Source organism: Camarhynchus parvulus, chromosome 1, assembly GCF_901933205.1.
Source record: "Camarhynchus parvulus chromosome 1, STF_HiC, whole genome shotgun sequence".
NCBI classification, from domain to species: domain Eukaryota; kingdom Metazoa; phylum Chordata; class Aves; order Passeriformes; family Thraupidae; genus Camarhynchus; species Camarhynchus parvulus.
This window is the reverse complement of record NC_044571.1, coordinates 84,997,516-85,018,017: the sequence shown is the minus strand read 5'-3', so window position 1 is coordinate 85,018,017 and position 20,502 is coordinate 84,997,516. Positions and strand designations below refer to the sequence as shown.

Below are 20,502 nucleotides of genomic sequence, written 5' to 3'. Positions count from 1 at the left end.
GCCTTTGCAAGAAATAACTTCATCCAAGTGTGCCATTTCCTCCAAAATGCACAGCAGTGGCAGAAATCACAGACAGATCATTATCATCTTTTCTCTGTTTCTTGCTTCCCTCCTTTTGTATGGAGCACTATGAAAGTCAAGAAGAACTTTTTCTGAAATTACAAAACTAATTTTTTATAGATATATAGTCTCTCTGTTCAAGACTTTTGACTCTCAGACCACAAAATAAAAAAAAAAGACAAGAAAAAGAAAAGAAAAAGAAAACACAAGAAAACTTGTAATACAAGAGAAACTGTGGTTCAGCAGGTGCAAAGGCATGCTGGAAGGATTATAAGTGCAGGACTAGGCACTTTAGACTCCCCTTATGCTCCACTCTCTGGCAGAACAACACTAACAGCAGCATTCCACTTTACTGGGATAAGGGACGGTGCTTATGAGAATGGCAGGAGATGTGAATGCCAAGGTTGAGAAATTATATTGAGTGCTGTGTTTCAGTGCTCAGGTTATTATTTTCTCTTTCCTCCTCTCATTTTTCACACCATTAAAATTCCACCTCAGACACCAGACTCAAAGTGAACAAACAAACGCATTGTTCGCTATCCAAACCCATCACCCTCACACGGCTGCTGCTGAAGCTGCAGTGACACTTGAGCTGAGGAGCACAAACCACTCGGGCAGCTCACAGGGGGAATGCCAGAGTGACACATGAAGAACAAAACTAATCCACACGCTGTGTTTCTGCTGCACAGGTGTGTGCAGGGATTATCCTTCTGCCATGCAAGTCACTTATGACAATCTCAAAGGAGCCTTTCTCCTTCCTTCTGTTTCTTGGTTTATATGAAGTAAATTTTCCATGGCTACTGTGCCGAAACCCTTCCAGGGAAATTATTTTGTAAAACTTCAAACATTATCATTACTTCTTGTACACAATAATTTATCAATCATTGTAGCATGCTACAAGGCTAGATCCTACTCTCAGCATCTCAGCAGATGGAAGTTACCCACAATCTTTGAAAGAATCTTAAATACTACTTCTTTGCCTTGCAAAGAACAATTTGGGGAAAAAAAGAAGTAAAGTTTCAAGATCACCTCTACATTCTGCACATAAATATTATGCTAAGCCAAGATGAAGACAAGTAGTAAAAAAGATGCAAGAACCCTGAGACATGTCTGAAGTCCTCAGATAAAAGTTAGCACATATAAATTCCCATTTAGAAGCAGAAGTAATTTGAAGAAGTTCTACTTAATGGATGGCACAGAAAATATGGGTTCTGGTTTCCAACAAAAAGTGACATGCAGTAAAATATTTAGGCAATCTCTTGAGGATATTTAGCATTTCATAAATTAAAGGGCTTTAGTCAGCTTTCCATGTGACAGCAACCAACCCACAGTTCAATCAGAGGAGAAGTGTTTGTGTTTAATCCCAAGATGGATTGGAAGAACTTCTGGCATGAACTGACATTGATATAAACTGCTCAAGAGTTTTTACAGAGAATAAATGGAAGACAAAGCAAACTGTTTTAAATTGAAGCTACCATAATATTCAGCAGAAGCCAAAATTCTCTGTTCCGAAAGTCAAGTGACTAAACATTGGGATGTAATTTTCAAGTAGGTAAGTAAACAGCCTTTATAAATTCCACCACTATGTTTAAAAATCATTTAGCTCTCATTCCAATTGTGTTAGGTGTGTCTGTGTAGCTTTGGGCAGAAAACAGGGTGTACTGGTTGTTAAAGAAATCGGAGAGTAAGGGTACATGAATCCTGTTGTGGTGGTATCGCAGAATGCCTGGGTGACCTCGGGCTAGTCAGTTGTGACCTCTGTACAATGGAGACAATCACACTTATCTGATTCAAGGGGGTACCAGGAGACCTACTGTTTCCTAATTGTTTAGCGATGTACACGGGAAAGGCACAATATATAGTTACATGGGTTAGGTTTCTAGAAATATCTACTGGTGACACAATAGATTTTACCCATCTGTGTAAAAGTGTCAAGTACTGCTATTATTTTGACCTCATTGATAAAGAAAGGATGGGTGGTCTGGTAGATTGAAGCACATTTTGGCTGGAAGCTATTACCCTTTGAGACGACCTCGTTTCAAGTTTCATTGGTGTATCAGAAAAGTTACAGGCAGCAACAGTAAGGGTTTCTGTAATTCATGCTACAAAAACACTTTAATCTGTTTTATCTCCTCTGACATCCTACTCCTCTGTACTAGTTCTAATGATATTTTTCTTAATCAAGCATATGTTAATGGCAGGAAGCAGTGTCACTTCTTTCTGGTTTTACCTGACCTGTCTTTGGGTGCTCACTGTATCTGTGGAGCTATACCAAGCTCAATTGTCTCTCACTATTAGAGAGATGTAGAAAAACTGACTGTCATGTTAAGAAGGGCATAAAAAGGATGGTAATTTAAGAGGATGACTGATTTTAAAACAAGATACCTAAATTGAGGTAAAATGTAGATCCTTCTGATAGTTTCATGTAGCCATTCGGTTTTAGAGAGAGAAGTTGTTTAAGGTGATTTGGGCAGGATTTATGTAAAATGAGTAGCAAGGAAAAGAGATGATTTACATTAGAACATATCACAAGCAACCATCAAGTAGCAGTAGTTTTACTGCTGAAATGTGACTCTGGAGAATTTTTACAAAATCTCCACACTTGGCCAGGAAGGGTAAGGCAAGAAAGGGGCCAGTGTGAAAGTAGTAGTTTTAACCCGGAGTAATCCATGCTGATTTCTATTTCACCAGAATAATTTTACACCAGAAATATCCATACAGAATGCAAATACTGGCACCTCTGTCTAAAGCACTCATTTACCACCAAGCACCCTTGTTTTACTCAGTGTGTTTGCAAGGATGAACCACTCTATCATTTGTATCAGTAATGCAACTCCCACCCACATGTGCTTCAACCCCAGACTTGACTAATGCATGAATCTTTATGCTGTGCTCCTTATGAAATGCTGTGTCCTATCATGTTGCCACGATACTGCCGCTAGATTTATGGCTCCAACTAAATCATCCGATCATACCACTTCTGTGCTGTGCTTCTTCCATTACCACCTAATGTATCAAAAGCATCGATTTTACACTTGCCAGCTTTCCTGCCGGAGCACTCTAAGGTCCTGCAGCACTTTATTACACCCCATGCCCACTCCCTGAGCTGTCATGCTAATGAGCCATGTGTCGCTACTTTAATTTTTCTGAAGCAGGTCACAAAGCTCAATTCTCCCCTCACGTGGGAGAACCTAGAGTCCAATTCCTGAGCCGTCATGGCTGGCTGATTTTGAATAGTGCATATGATGACAGGCTCTCATCTTACTGGCCTGACCACCACAACACCCCTTCCCTCCCAAATGCTGAAAGAAATATAGCCATTTATGGTTTCAGAATGCTTTTTCCTATTTACAGCATACTGTACTTACCAAACACCTAATATCTTGAGGTGTCCAAAATGCTGAAATTATAACCTACTTAACCTCAATAATTCTGAGAGGACAATTTTTATCTCTACAATAGGGGTCTTATTTAGACTGAAAGAAAATGAAGGACAGCATGATTAAGAGACTCTATTGTCAGGACACTTAGAAATACCCTGAAAACCTACAGAAATGTAGCAAAACAGAAAAAGGCTCAGATCCTCCAGAAAGGACCAATATATTTTATGACCTGCAGGTATGAATTCCTTCCAACTCCAGCTGTTTTATGATTTCTATCAATTTAGTGCCTTGCCAGGACATCAGTTAGGAAAGGTAAGAAAGACAAGAGGTTAGAGTAGCAGCTTTTAGGTTACCCTGAAAGGCATCTCAAAGACACTTGCCACATTTTGTAAGGTTAATTTCTGAGTAATGTTGCTGTCCTAAGACGTAAAAGAATAGGAACAACTAGGTGGTAATTAATGAGGACCAGTCCAGACTTCTTAATTTGACCACTCCTACTAAACACCAAGGCTACTTGGTGTTTGAGACGCTTGATGAGCAAAAGATTTGGGTCTCAGTAGCTTTGCTTGTTTTAGAATTTTAAATGGTATGTGAGCTGGGGAGAAATACATCAACCACCATTCTGTTAGCAACTGTGTTCCACATACATTTGTGTTTTAGTGGTAGAAAGTAGTAGATTAAGATATGAGATCTGTGCCATTTGGTGGAGATTTCCCAGCATCACCATCCCTGGAAGTGTTCCAAAGGTACTGCATGTGGTACCTGAGGATATGGTTTAGTGCAGAACATGATGGTGCTGGGTTAACGGTTGGACTCAGTGACCTTAGAGTATTTTCCAGCCTTAATGAGTTACTGTACCTATGAAGTAACACGGAGTCACATAGCCCACGTGTAACATGGGTCTTTTGGCTCACCACTGCTGTCTTTAGTGAATGGCTGCACATTTCATGGTACTTTGACATGTCAGTATTAGCTGACCTCTTGTAAACAGAAATACCATACACTACATCTGAATTTTATCACCTTCTGTCATAAAATATTACATTTTATCTTTACACTTTCGCTACTTTATGTGGAAAAGGCCTCAACTACTAGGCTGCCATTAACAGACCTAATTATTACATGGAAAGAGAAAAAACATCTACTATATCTTTCCTGTTAAAAGTGAGGACAGATTGAGAAGATGCGTTACAAAAAGGCTGGCTAAATTTTGCAGCATCACCATCCCTTACCTCCAGAGACAGAGCACGTGTTAAAAGCCAGCAGTAATGCTCTGAGATGCTGTGGATTTATCAGCTGAACGGAGAGGGAATAAAACAGTATTTTTCATTATCAATCTGAAATTAAGAATATTAAAATCTCCAAAACTTCTAAGGAGCAAACAATAGTGATTATCCTCCATTTTATTTATGTAAGAGTCCAGCACCAGCATTTAGGTCACTTGGCCAAGGTCACCAACTGTAACTAGCCATCAGTTTTTTTACTGATGTTGACTCCCACTGCACTACTTACTACAAAATATAGACCTTGCAGATGTAGATTCTGAGCTAATGCCAATCATGCATTTAAAGCACTATGCCAGCTATTCCATCTCTCTTGGGGGCTTTTTTCTAAATTCATATGGCAGGACTCAGAAACAAACAAAACCTTTAACCCTTCAAATTCTGGTATTTTCCAAATTGCCATCAAACTGAATTTTGAAGTCAGGTGTGTACACTGGGGCTTGTGGACCTCAAAGCCTCAACCCAACTGACTCTTAAAGAATCGTGACAGTCTTTCATACAAAGCTCTTCACAGCAAAGGTTCCTTCTGCGCCATAACCGCCCGTCACATCGGCTTTGCTACCAAGAATGGGCACTATGGGCTTGGTCCTGCTGTTAAGACACATGGTTAAGGACTGCTCTCCCTTGAAAAATTACCCTACTGCTTTGCACCCAGGTACACATGGGAAGCAACTTCAAAGGACATACCATGGCTTATACACACACAGCAAGAAGCTGCATGATCCTCTCATGTCATATTTCAAGTATCATTTTCCAGAAAAATCATGCTGGATTCACAAAAAATACTTTTTCCTCTGAATTACTGACTCAAGTAGTTTTTAACCTGATCCTTTCTCTTTTACTCAGAGCCTCAAAAGCTTCCACCCAAAATACCTAAAGCTATCATTGCTTTAGCTGAAGAATTTGTTGGGGTCACATGATGGTTTGAAAGCTGTGGTTGAGATTAATAGTGTGTTACAATAAACACAGTGAATAATGCAAAGCACAGAAACGATGGAGGAGGAAGCGGGGTGGGGGGAATACATCTTCAGAGGCTATGCAGTTATTGGATGTTTAGTTTGAAAGAACACACAGGTCATAGTGAGACTTCTGGCATCTTCTCCCTTACAAATTAATCACCAGTTCACAGTGACCAGCAAATTTCAGCTTATAAATAAAGTTCAAAGCCCCCAGGTCCTCATTTAAAAATGGAGACATATGGCTTGCAAAGAGCTAATGGAACAAGCCTTCCCAAAGTTTGAGCTCATTCCCTACTGAGAGATCCATTTCACAGTAATAACACAACGCAGCCATGAGTACATGAGCTTCAGACTTCCTTCCTGTATTTTATAATACTCTGCACTTCCACAGCAGCTTTTATCTGGTGAGTGGAAAAAGTTCTGATGAACATCAGTTATGACTTTTCAAAGTGTAGAAGGCACTGCAGGAACTGAGAACATATACAGACCCTCAGCCACACAGGCTTCAGCTCAGAGATGATACTTACCCAGAAACAAAAAGTTCAATGTTGTGCATGGAAAAATCTGAAAAGATTTAGAAAAAATATTAGCTTACTCTCTGAAACTTGATGTCTGCAAGTTTGGAGCCACAGGTCCCTTCTTGTCTACTTGTTCACCATAGCGTAAACCATGTCTAGCTGCAGTAACATCATATAAATAAGAAAACAGTTCAGAAGGATACCGAATCCTAGGGTTTGCTATAGCTCTCATTCGCAACTGAGAAAACTGTGGTTTAAGTTTTGTATCTGAGAAGCCTGTGGCAGAAATCAGAAGGCTGAATTCCTAGTACTCACTCCAGTCCCTGGACAACTCTGCCTTCAATGTTTTGTTCTTCTAAAGCTGCCCTGAAAGCATTTTTTTCACACAGAATCTACTGCTTTGGGGGCTTTGTTTCATGTTAGTCACAAATCTCTCAGTATAACCTGAGGTAGACCAAAACACTGGCAGTCCTGCAGTGAAAAAGTATCTAATGGGCCATAAATTAATGTTTCATTTCCTTTAATAGTGTAATGATTAATTCCTTCTTCAGAGCAAGATTTTGTTGTACATTTGATAGTAACACTATAAAGAAAGAAATGGGGTTTTTTAACGTCAAAAAGGATCAAAGCCAGAACACTGCTATTTTTGTTTGTGCTCTTGTAGCTTGACTCTTCAAACGGTTTTTTCTCCCCAATTTTGTAAAAAGGTAAAAAAATCCATCTCAGATGAGACCTTGCACAGCTTGTCAAATTTCAACCCACAGCGAATTTTTTTTGCAGATATAAACCTCTGAAAGTAGGGGTTTCTAATGGAAATGCTGACATAACCTTAACTATACCAATGCCGCTGTAATCTCAGGTTACCAGGAATATTTCTGCTGCCAATTCCATTTAACAAGTCTGAATGCATATAATTTGTTCCAGTTGTCTTTCCTTGGAGTGGGGCTCCTTTGTGCACACTTTCCAATGTGGCTTGCATTAAAATAGAGGAAAAAAACCTCCTACTCCTATGTAAATTCATATACACACTGATACGGCTTTATCACAGCTAGAAAGCTATAAATCTGCTTTAACTGATTCAGTGTGTTCCTTGGCCTGGAAAGGTGACTTGCTTCATTGCTGCCCTTCACTGAACGCGACAATCATAACTTTGCTTTATTCTTTCTGAGATGTTTATTCCTTGCAAAAAAACCTCCCAAAAGTCCCCGAACTACCTCTCTGTGTATTCATACTATCCCCTCCTGAGCAAGGGTCCTTCTGTTTGAGCCAAAAGGATTTGAGCTGGGTCAGGATTTGTCCCTGGTTATGCTAGGAATCTAATCCAAATGCCTCCCACTGATACCAGCGATAAGAATCTACTCCTATAGCAAATGATTTGCTTCTCACCTTTGGCTCATCCTGAAGCCAAACAATTGCCAGGTTAAACAAATATTCTCAGGATGCAAAGTGAATTCATGAAGCAAGAGCTTAAGGGACAGCAATTTAAGTGGGCACATCTAGAGCCTCATGTCCTCTGAAAGATCTGCAGCTCACACACTGGCATTTCTCTGATCTTTCCTCTTAGAAGGAAGAGTGAAACAGGAGGAACAAATACTCAACAGGATGGCTCCACTGCTCAGTGAATAAGAGCAGGAATAATTCATGATCTGATCCTCCTCACAGCTGCCAGTCAACAGCTTCTTACTTGATCTTCAGGGTCTAAAAGGCAATAGCTGATGCCTAGAAACTCAAAACCTCAACCTTGTTGTCATCTTTACATCAGAGATAAATTCAGAGGAATGATGTGAGGACAAATTTTCAAATATATAAGTGAATTTTTGGAAGGTTTCAGTGAGTTTGAGTAGGCATCAACTGTGAAAATCAAGCCAAAATGGTCATCTCCACACTAACCCCTCAGGCTTCTAGGGACCCATAGTCAAGACACAGCTCTAGCCACAGTGAGTGCAAAAAGAGAAATCTCCTCAGGATGACTCAAATCCTGGTGGCTTGAAATGCCTCTGTCTAAATTGAAAGCTTATGGTTAATAAGTTTCTTGTTTAGTTTTCTGCCTAAAATTAAAAGAGAGGAATTAAGGTTATAGTTTCTCAGGCTGAATTCTGAGCACATTCCCAAATTAGAGGATAAATTAATTGAAAAATTATGTAAAACTGATTTTCAAAATGCTTTCGTTGAAGCATCTCGTCTAATCACCACTACTGTTTTAAAAATATAATTTTACTAAAGAATATTTTTAAAAGTACTGCTAAACTAAACATCTTTTAAACCTTTCTTCTCCTTAGGATGTTTTTTACTAAATTTCTGTAGTGTTGAGGGGGAGAGGAGGGGGAGGAGGGTGATGATGTTAAAAAAGTTTTAATAGGAAATGCAATAACAAAGAATATTTAAAACTTTTTAAAAGACACTTGGAAATTGATTGGGTGTATCTTCCAATTCCTGTTTCCCTTCTGTAATTATGAATTACCATTATGAGTAACACTGACTGCTAATGGACTCTGCAAATCTCTGATAAAGGATGCAGAGATTAATTGCTATTCTTACTTAACACACTTGCTTGAGTAGTAAAAAAGAAGCAATAGAAAGCACTGTGCAAGGACAAAACACAGCAAGAGAATAGATCCTCTGTTCACAAGCTTTTCTGGAAAGAAAAATGAAAGCTTTCCATAAAAGAAAACTGAATTTAATTGGAATTTATTGTTAGTTTTTAGATGAGAAAAATATCAATTATTCAGATTACATTATCAAAGGTTCTTTTGCTCTCCTCAGTCAGACTCCTGAAAATTCTCCACTTCTAAGACACCTCACATGATACTATTCCTTCTTCAAAATCCTTTAATATTCAGAGTCTTTTGGCCTCCCTGCTGCAGTTTGATCTCTCTGTACTTTCAGTCCTGGTGCTGTGAACACCTAACCCTGTGCTTGAGCAGGACTCCTACAGGACAGCTGCTGTGTCTGAATTTGGGCCCAAAGATCAGAGGAGCACTGCCTGATGCAGAGCAGGCTGATGCTGCACTCAGCCCGCCAGCGGTCACACCGGGCTGCTGAGCGAATCTGAGAGCAGCCGTTGCTTGCGGCACACTCTGCAGCACCAACCACACCACGGACACAAAAGAAATAAACACTGAGCACTCACAGACACATTAAATCTTTCAGCAGGAAATGCCCTGTGCTTCAAGAAGATGACTTCCCTCTAGATCCTGAGGAAATCCAGCCATAGCAGCAGCAGTGGCACATGATCTGGTCAGTTACTGTAAATTGCAAGAAATGCACCATTTATATAAAACTGAACTACTTGACAAAAAAAGATAAGGCTATAGGAGTCCCCAGCAGCCTTTTTACAAAGGATTTATCTTCTCAAATCTGGGGCAAACCATTGAATAAATAGTGGGAAGTTCTTACTGAAGGATAGGTAAATTACTGAAGGAAGGTAAATTACGAACAGTGATTGTATTTAACAGCTCAAGGCTGCTTTTTAAAGCTTAAGGAAAAAAAACTTTAAAGAAAATAGGTTACAAATCAGGAGGTCCAGATTTAGTCAGAAATGAAATGAAAATTAAAGTCTTTGGGGGATTTACTGCTTCAAATTGTCCAGCACTCCAAACAAGAAAAAGTGGCAAAAGCAATACAAGAACTTTCATTAACTACATGACCATGGATTTTGTTGGCCAAGCAGCTCATTCATGCAGATCCCACTGTGCAGAAGAAGCATGGTGTGGTTGCTGGGGACAAACTGATCCTGATGTGGTCTATTTTCCACCAAAATCATGGATTATAGAGAAATTGCACACGTCTCCCAGGATCTAACCTTAGGATATTTATGTATGTACTCAACATGGATTTCCCTCCTTGTCCACTGCCAATGTAACCTGTGCCGAGGTAAGGGCTGCACCATCCATGCTTTATGCAACTTTTAACCCTCCTCTTGGAATTCAAAGTTTAGTAAGACTGAGAATCATGCCTGCTTTTCCCCTGTCTCTCCAGCAGCAATGTCACTTTGGGTGACTGGCATCATAACCCTCCACTGCTTCTTCTGTGAAAAATGCCCTTAGCTGTAGAAAAGGTGCAAAACTGGTTAAGCAGTGGTGAGCCACAAGTCTTTGTAATAGGGATGCATTTGAGGGAGAAACCAAAGAAACTGGGGTACATATATGCAGAGGGGGGTGATAAGACTCCAAACTGTATTAGAGTCTTCCCAGAGACTTTAGTAGATGTTACCTTCAGTATCACCAAAGCAATTTCTAGGACCAGAGATCAGTTTTAGATATTCTTACAATTTACTGGTATTGCTTTACTTCTGTTAGAATTAATTAAATTCCATGCTCTGGTCTCAAAAATTGTGTTAGTATTTGAAAATACTAAAATACCCCAAACCAGAGGTGATTTGGGATTTTGTGGCTCCCATGTGCAGAGGCTGTTTCAAGCGACTACATCCAGCCTTCCTGTCTGCCTGATACAATCAGCTTAAGAGAAACACAGCACACCCCATCAAATAACAAAAGCACACTTCCTATGGAACGCCTGCTCACTGGAGGAGGAGCTGGAAGAAGTCACACATTTCAGCTTTGACTATGAGGCTTTTCACAGATTTTATATATCTTTCCAAATCCGCTCTTTGTCACTCTGTGCAATAGCCATCTCGCTACCTCAGAGATGCACTTGCTAATGTCCCCAGTGCCACAGCTGTGGATGCTGAAGGGACATAGGCAGCAATGGTCAGGCTGATGTGCTCCTCCTGAACACCATTCCCTACAGGCACTTCATTTTTTAAAATGTATTTTTCATGTCATTTACTGGTTCAAATGGAAGAAAGCTGCCATTAATGAGCTACGCACCCAGATCCACAGTCTCCTTGGCTAGTCCTCAACCTTTCTCAGCTGGCCAAGGTCCTCCCTACAGCCCCACTTGTTCATGCTTCTTCTCCCATACCCTTGTCAGGGACTGCATGTTCTGATCAAGCACAGCAGTTGTTAAATTTCTTAGCACAATGAGATTAAAGATTGGATGCCTTCAGACAGTTCTGGCTTCTCCTGAGTCCTACACATATATACCTACACACCAGCATAATAAGAAACCTGAAAAACTTATTAGTGTTTCTTAATGTCCACCAAGATACCACATGTCAGCCAACTTTTCAAATAGTGCTAAAATCCTAAAATCAGGAAATTTTAAGGTTTCTGAAGGGAAACATCCTGAGATATTTCAGAGAGACAGGGCTGTTTAGTCTGCAGAAGGGAAGGCGTGTGACCTTTTGATGCTAAAATGGGGATTATAAGGAAGATGGAGAGAGACTTTTTACAAGTGCTTGTACTCACAGGATAAGGGAAACTGTTTTTTAACTGAAAGAGGATAGATTTAAATTTCACATAAGGAAGGAATTATTTATTATGAGAGTGATAAAGCACTGAAACTGATTACCCAGCGAAGCTGTGGCTGCCCATCCCTGGAAGTGTTCGGGGCCAGGCTGGATGGGGCTCTGAGCAACCTGGTCTAGTGGAAGGTGTCCCTGCCCATGGCAGGAACAGGGTTGGAACAAGGTGATGATTAAAGGCCCTTCCAATCCAAAGCATTCCAGAATTCTCTGAAATGGAGACATTCACATCTTAGTTACTTTGGGTAATTTTAGGTAAAGTAAAAAGCCTTCTGGACTTGACATATATAAAAAGAAAATATGAAAAGGTCCAAGTCTGAAAAATCTCTTTTTCCTTAAAATTGTGTGCCTGCTGATATTATAGGTACAATAAAAATTTGGACTTTCAATGTTCTAAATTACTTAGAAATAAAGAAAATCAAACCATGGTTTGTAACACATCTATCACAAAACTTCAAGCCCTAAAAGATGCCCATGTATTTATATACATATTAGTTGGTTCCAGCTTGTATTTGAAAGCTTAGGTGGACATTTTTCTTGAAGTTTAAAAATAATATCATGGACAATATTACCTTTCTGGAATAAAAGGAACTTAGATAAAGAATAGCCTACTGTATATTAAAAAAGTAGCATGCTTCTTAAGCTCCATGTGCATTATATTTGCAATTTACATGGGGATTTGTAACAGCAGTGCTGCTCCCTGGGTGTTACTTACTTTGGATGGACTTCTCTAAGGCTGAGTTTACACAGCTGTGGTAGGAAAACCTAGCCACAATCAATTAAAAAGTGCAACACAAATCCTTTGAACAGCATTCTCAGGCTGTCCTGCTGTTGAGACAGCTACTATTCTCTGAGAACGAGTGCTCTAACTGTATTAAACTTAGTCCTAACCAAAATAAGCTTTTACTAATTTTCACCATTTAAGGAACATAAAGACCTGCCTTTGTCATTCAAAATTTAAGCTGACTAAGCCTCACAGAAACAGAACATTAAAGAACTAAAGCAATTAAATCCATTTACAGAGGTCAGAAGAGTCTCTGGGTTTTAGGCATGATGGGCTTGTATGGTCTGTGGTTGTCATTCACATGAACTTTTAGATTATGGGTTGATAGGTGGCAAAGTGAGTCACCTTTGTTTTCCTCTTGACAGCAGAGTGATGCTGAGCTGATCCTAGCAGGTCACCAGTGTCCTGCCATTACCTGCACTTCTGATTACTGAACAACTAGAATAAGCAGGCAAATGAGACCCCAGATGCCTTGTCTTTGTGTGGGACATATTTATTACCAACCTACTGAATCCTGCACACAAAGAAGGCCTCAGGGAATGGAGTATGTCTACAAGCTGATGCAAAAAGCACTGAAAAAAAAAAAAAAGGATAAATAAGCAGGCTGCTGAAAAGCCTAAAGTCTAACTAACTCACCAGCACATTGATAATACAATAATGTGGTCAATCCCCTGTGGATTTTGAACAAGGATTTTTTTGGTTTTCAGCTAATTAGTAAAAGAAGAGATTAAGGTTTTTAATCTCTTGCTCTTTCTTCCCTCTTTTTACCTGGAGGGTGTGCATGTAGGTGTACAAAAGTATTTCCTAAATGAGCAAAGAGAAAGTACATATATATACATTATGATGTGGAGTGTGAGTTAGGTTTTATTTCCAACAAGAGGGTAATTGACATTATTTCAGATTTCCACATTCTGTGACTGCAAGCAGTCAGATGTGTGTGTGTTATAGGGTGGGAGGGGAAGGGGGAAGCTGAACAGAGGATATGAATTTTAATCAGTTTCCTGAATGAATACAACACTGTATTTCCCCCTACTCTCCTTAGGATGAACAATTCAGAGGAGATAACCTTCTCCTTTGAAAAACCTTGAAAGGAAAGTTTGTTTTTACCATAACAAATGCAACAAAAGAAGAGGGAAGCTGGGAAAGGGAGAGGGCGGACAAATTAAATGTCAAACTTTCTCTCCTTACTTGAAGATAACAGCATACTAGGGAACCTTCTTAGAAGCTTAACATAAACGCAGTTAAGCTGTTGCCAGCTGCAGTAAACCTCCCTCTCACCTTTCTTTCTCTCTTTCAAGATATCTTTGAGTGCCTTCTCCTTCATCATAAATCAGACCTGTGAGCAATTATCGCTCAAGCCGGATGGCAGCGGCCTGAGTGGCCACTGCTATTCCACTGCTGTAATCTGCACTTCGTCAGGTTACACTACCCTTGATGAAATTTCACATTTCTTTGCCAATGAGCGTTACCTCTCCGTTTATGACTCACTGTCTTTGAAACAGAGAACTGTGAATTTCGTTCCTCTCCTTGTAATTTGCTTAAGCATCGTGGACCATCCGGCGGTGCTGAGCACCCTCAGCAACCCATCTGGGAGTCTCAGAGCATCCCAATAGGATGTGGTTCTGCTGCTGTTCCTCAAATACTTCCCCTGAGGGCACATCTCAGCGCCTCGGAGGGAGTCTGGACACAGACACCCTCCTCTGACATGGTGCTGATGCCACTGTCAACTATCACAGGAACTCTTCGTGTTCCTCATCCCCTTTCCTATCCACGCTGCTCTTGGGCGACAGGTTCCTCGCAAGTTCCGGCCCCGCCAGCCCCCAGGCTGCACCTTGCCGCCCTCACAGAGAAGGGGAAAGCTCTTTGCCCAGTCTTTCAGCCAAGAGTTAATAAAATAAAAAAGCCAAACCACCTCGAAATTGCAGCCCCGCAAAAGGGAGCGGGCTCCAGCCGTCAAGTCACGCCAAGTCTGTGAGCGCTACCCGGGTACCAAACGGGGTCGTGCGCCCCGCACCGCGCAGTGCGCACGCACCCGGCACAGACCTGCCCAAAGCTGCCAACCTTTGCCAGGCAACTTTTAACTTCTTATATAAAACCCCCAAACCAACCCAAAGGGCACACCCGCTCTCCCAGCCATCCTACATCCCCGCGCACGGCTGTAAAGACGGGCATAAAAAAGTAGGCACAGAGAGAAAAAGAAAGAAAGAAAGAAAGAGAGAGCGAGAAAGTCACTCACCGTTGGCGGCGGCACAGAGGTTTCCAGAGCCACTTTGAACTAAGAATGACTGAGGGACAAACTCTTCCTCAGAATCCGAGCCCGCGGCCGCCCGGGCCGCGCCGTCGCCCAGCGACCGCCCCGGGCCCTCATTGGCCGGCGGCGAGGGGAGAGGGGAGGGGGACTGCGAGCGGGGGGTGGAGGAGGCGGACGAACAGGGCAGGGGGGGACCTGCGGGCCACAGACACACACACAGAGAAGGGAGGGGGAAAAAACACAGAAAGAAATAAAATGAACAAAAAAAAAAAAAACACGGCAAAACACGGACAGAGAGACAATAAAAGTCGAGCCGGGGCACGAGGGAAGGCCGCCCCCCCACCCCGCCGCCTGCCCCAGCGGGGCAGCCCTGCCTGAGGGGCGGCCGACTGCACGTATCTGACCCCATTACCTGCTGCCCCTCGGGCTGTTACTGTCCTTTAAAACGCCTATCCTCCTAATAACCATCCTTTAAAACTCGCATCCGTCAGTTTTTTTGTTGGGCTTTTTCGGTTTGGTTTTGTTTTGTTTTGTTTAAGATTTTGGTGAGAGCCCCTGATCCGAGATGCCCTTTGTTCCCACGACGTGGGCGCTCACTGTCAATGAGTCGTACTCATTGACGCGGCCGCCCTCCGTCTTACTAACGGGAAAGCTTTGCCCGACGTATTGTGAGGCGAATTATTTCAGATTTCAAGTGAAAAGTGTAAAGTCCTTTTGGGGATTGGTTTAACAATTCCCTTCCCTCTAGTTTATAAAGCAAACGGCTCAAGACCTCCACTATGCAGGCAAGAGGTGGAGGAAAGGTGTGGACACCGCTGTGTGGGGTAGAAGCAACTGAGCAAACCACCACACTGATAACAGCAGAAGCACAGCTCAGACCAGCGTCGTTTCGTTGATTAAACGATGAAAAACACAACAAATAGGGTTCTAAGATTATATTTTACATAGAGCTGTGCCTGACTGAGGAAGAGCTTCTACTGACTGCAAGAAAATTTAATCAGGTACGTCAGGTTAAGTAGATCCAATTGGAAAAGCTTACTGTAAGCAATTAATGGTTATCAGGGTCTTATTCCAAACATATTTTTAAACAAAACTGGGAAGTCAGAAGTGCCAGACTGGCAAAAAAACTATCAGGCAAATGTGGAGGTCAGATATGCGCAGTACATCAATAAAAACAGGGGGAATATGAACACAGACATATAATACAGGACAGTGCATTTAAACATGAACTTTTCCCCTTGCTATATTTGATCTGAACGTCATAATTATTAATCTCTCACATTTTCCCAAATACTGAAATTTGATCATGCAAAATCCATCAAAATAAAAGACTAGTCAGCACAACAAAATCAGTAAACTTAAAAAATCATCTGTTTTTATAAAAACACATTTTGAACATAGCATAGCTCACAACATAGCTGTACAATATTTCTTACTAAACACAACATGAACACTTTAGAAATGGACACAAACCTAAAACAATAAAGTGGGTTTAACATTTAAATCCCCCAAAGCTGATTCTGCATATATATTTCCTTCCACCTTGGTCATTAGTTTTTCTCATCATAAGCCTTTGGATGTCACCTCCTTGGCATATGCCAGTCTTATAAACTGCCAATTATAATCAGAGAAGAAATTGTGGCATCAGAGGCAAACCCCGGGATCCAAGGAGAGTACTGGACTGTACCTGTGCTTAGAGACACTTGTCACCTGAAGGAGAAAAGCCAGCGTTGGTTGAAAGGCTACACTCCCTTGTCTGAACAGCAGTCTGTGCAGCATGCAGACCATGAGCCGAAATTCAGCCCTGTGTGTTTTGTTATGATCAGCAGTGGAATTGTCTGGATTGCCTTCTTTCTGACACCCCTCCAGACAGAGAAGTTCCTCCTTTAGGAATGCAGGTTTTAAGGAATCTGCAGCCCAAAAAAAACCCCCTTTTTTTTTCAGACTTAACCTTCCCTAAGAATAAGAAGCATGTGCAAGTGAAAGCACTACTTTCCTTGTCACAGTCCCTGACATGAAAACTGAGATTCAGCTCTAATTCTGATCTGCTTTTGAAGAAGCAAAGTATACTCTGCACCATCTTCTTTGTGGCAATAGAGATTTGATGAGCCCTGACATGTAACAAAGTTTAAATCAGGACTTTTATTTGCCATGCTTTCATTACAAAACAGGGTGACATGTATTTCTAATCCTATGTAGTAGTCAGAGGCTGAATTTTAGTGTGATGGTGGCTGAAATGGAAAAGAAGTGTAAAATCAATGTCTTCCTATAGACCCATACAATTTTTCAGTGTACTTTGTAAGGAGAGGACACATTTTTCCAGCCATTGAGAAAGACAATATAGATTTAAAATTTATTTCAAGCCTATGATTAATTTACACAAATACCAGTGAAATGCATAAAAGGGAGTTAATGGTGTGGCTATCTGACCAAAAAAGAAAAGTGAACAAGTACAGTAGAGCCCCAAAGTTCTCCCTGTGTTTTGTTTAGACAGTATGCTGGCATAACTACCCATTAATTCTATAGTCTGGAGGTAAAGAGCAGGAGCAGAATGAGCTGAATTTGGAATTGAAACCCTAAAAGCAAAATGTCAGTGCTTTTCTCAGTCCACATCACCGAGTTTCTGCCATTTCCACATGGTTGCAAGTTGTTGGGAGTTTCTTTTGGAAGGAGCTTTCCCCATCTCCCAGTATTGCAGTATTGGCAAGAATAAAATAAAAAAATATAAATAAAAAACAAAACCAAAACCTTTTTAATGGCAACTTTGGGTTTTAATCAACTACACCATTGCAGAGCGCACATGAGAAGATCCCGTGGGCTTTCACGGTCGTTACGTGCACTTGCAGCAGTGCGTGAGCTGACCTTTACAAGGGCAGATTCCCCAGGAATTGTGCATACTAACCACTGAGGGCTGTGCTGCTATGAAGGGCACTGGCACATACCACCGTGCTCTGTGGAAAATTGCCTTTTGGGCATGAATGACGGGGTGGATTCAACAGGAGATTTTGCCAGCTGCTGGATGGAAGGTGTGCACTAGGCAGCTCTGCTGACAACAACCAGATATAAAATGCATGGGAAGCAAAGTGATACCTTCCTTTTTAGGAAGTCAACAAGGCTATAAGGCAAGCATGTGTTAAGTTGTGGATCCTTTAAGAGAACTGCCTCCTTTTTTTCCTGCTTGGATAGAAAACCAAGAATTAAATCTGACCTTTTCACAAAAATTAAACCAAGAGAGGAGACGAAAGCTACAAGTTTGTTTCCTTCCCAGACAAGTATCTCATTGAATTTACTGCAAGTCCAAGTAAAACAAGCCCATAAACTTTCATTCCAGCTGCCAGAGCAAAATTTCTAATTGATTAGAACAAAATGAATTTGCAGCAATACTGGGTTGCCATGGAACCTGAGCAAGTAGGACAACTTACTTTGCAGAATGTGTTTCTCCTTCAAAAATACAAACCAGAAGGACTAGATAACACATTCATTATGTGCAGTCTTGCAATTTGGAACTTAACTCAAAGAAAAACAAAACGGATTCCAAGTATGGGCCCCTTGGCATCCATTTGTAACAATCTTATATATCCACTTGCAGTGAACAGTCAAAATTATGTTCTTTGGACTTGAGGCAGGAATAATAGTAATTGAATGTCTCTGTATGAATGATGTGATACTAGCACATATTCAGAGGAAAAGAGAACAGAACCTTGTATTTTATCTATGTGCCAGTATTTCAGATTAAAATTAAAAAAAAAAATCAGGGGAAGATATGTTGCAGTGTCTGGTAGATTTATGAAAGTACTTAGGAAACACAAACTTTGGAAATAGGTTAGTACAAAGAATCTGTTTCTCAACTTAACCAAGGAACTCTGCAATATTCAGGCAACTGCTTTAAATTTAGGGAAGAGACAAGCAGAGCAGACCCTAAATAGTTAGGGGAAAGTAAGACAAACAATAAACACGCCTTCATTTTATGCTGCACATTTGGCTGTAATATTTAAGAATTACTTTATCTCTCATAGGATTTGGCATTCAGAGATCAAGAACTGATTTAAAACGGGTGTATTCATGCTAGTGTGAACAGAAGGGCTGCCAGAAATACAGAACATTCACAGAGATACTTCTAAAGAAGGTCAGTAAATTGTTTCATGGACTATATTCAGTGGATTATACTCATATGTTTGTAATTTGTCCCAAAAGAGGTGAAAAAGAGTGGGTATATACAACGGCTGACTTCTCACAGAGCTGAAATGACAAGGCAACAGGATTTAATAGTGTTCAATGTACCCAGAATGGTATTATCTGTGATCAATAAAGAAGTAGTATCAGCTTTATTCACCTGGTAACTTCTTCATCCAAGAACCTTTAAGGGCTTTACAAGCATTGAGTATGTAAACTTTGAAATACTGTTATCAGATCTGTTGGGATCTGTTATCAGATTGGCTGATACAATGGTCAGAGGGCTGGAACACTTGTGATATGAAGACAGGCTGAGAGAGTTGGAGTTGTTAAGCAGGAAGAAAAGAAGACTCTGTGGAGATCTTCCAGCAGCCTTCTAGTACTTAAAAGAAACTTGTAAAAAAGAGGAAGTGCGACTTTTTACACAGGCAGGTAGTGACAGGACAAGAAGGAAGAGTCCTAAACTAAAAGAGAGGAGATTTAGATTAGATACTGGGAAGAAACTTTTCTCTGTGAGGATGGTGAGGCACTGGCACATGTAGCCCAGAGAAGCTGGAGATGCTCCATCCCTGGAAGTGTTCAAGGCCAGGCTGGACAGAATTTTGGACAGCCTGTTCTAGGGGAAGGTGTCCCTGCCCAGGGCAGGCATGTGGAACTAGATGATAGCTAAGGTCCCTTGTAACCCAAACCATTCTGGGGACCAGACTTACGTTTCTAACAGATAAGTAAACTGAGGCACAGAGATGTGTAATAATTTGATTCAAAATTCTGTCATTTCCTGTACCTGCACGTTGTATCTCTAGCCACTGAAACAGTCTAAAAGGCTGTTGTCACATTCAAAATATTTTTAATTAGCTGGATTCCCACCATAAAGAAACAACAGACTTGGGCAATTGATTGCAAAATGATTGCAATTACCTCAGTACAACAACTGCAGTAGTTCTCACATAAGAACGTTGGTATTAAGTCCTATCGCTGACATTGCCTTTGTACCACCTTAAAATAGCAAAGTCTCTAACCGAGGTTAGAACTGGTGCACCAATGATGTTAAGGACCACTACAAACAAAAGACATCACAGTACAGCTCTGGCCTTTGGAATGAGGCTTTGCTTTGTGGGTTCACAGGAAGGCTGTGTAAATGATAGCGGAGTGTATTCTGTAGTGTGCTGGCTGAGTTTATTATCCTGTCAAAGGAAAGAGTGTAAACAGACGAACTTCTTTTAACTTTTTTTTATGTCTTCTCCTTACTTTACACAGGAGTTTTGAGTGATCTGTACTGACATTGTTGTGAAATCTTATTGATCAATATTAATTTGTAGCTAGTGTTGTGCTGGAGAAAACCATGACCCACCTAAATAACCCTTAGGTACCTCTGTATGATAAAGGAAATAAATTAATAATTGAGACTAACACTCAGGCAGTTTCATCTCAGAGTGTATCTGATTGATTAAAACCCCACAAGCATGAAGCAGTCCTGCAGAGCTGAGATCCTGTGTGAGAGCTATCCTTGCAAAGTAGCAAGCAGGGTGGGCACCAGGACATCCCTGACTGGTGACACATAGGATGAAGTGGAAAGGACAGCGCCCTGCCTGCACAGCAGTGTTTGGTTCCCTGCAGAATATAAAAGGCAATGATTTGCTCCACTGCTATTTCAGGGCATCAGAGATCCTGCTGGACTGAGGAGACTGGGAGAATATCTGCCATTTTGCTTTTCAAGGTGAAGGGG

The 20,502-nt window shown here is 40.9% G+C and overlaps 1 protein-coding gene across 4 annotated transcripts in view; it reads right to left on the bottom strand.

Moving 5' to 3' along the window:
• Positions 1-20,502, bottom strand: part of TENM4 (teneurin transmembrane protein 4) — a 595,878-nt gene that overhangs the window by 244,406 nt on the left and 330,970 nt on the right. Inside the window, exon 1 of one of the 4 annotated variants that reach the window (XM_030971260.1) lies at positions 14,589-14,768. The exons of the other annotated variants lie outside the window; for them this stretch is intronic. The gene's annotated coding sequence lies outside the window, so the exon portion shown is untranslated. Of the gene's footprint in view, positions 1-14,588; positions 14,769-20,502 lie in introns of those variants that run through there. 4 annotated transcript variants of the gene reach the window in all.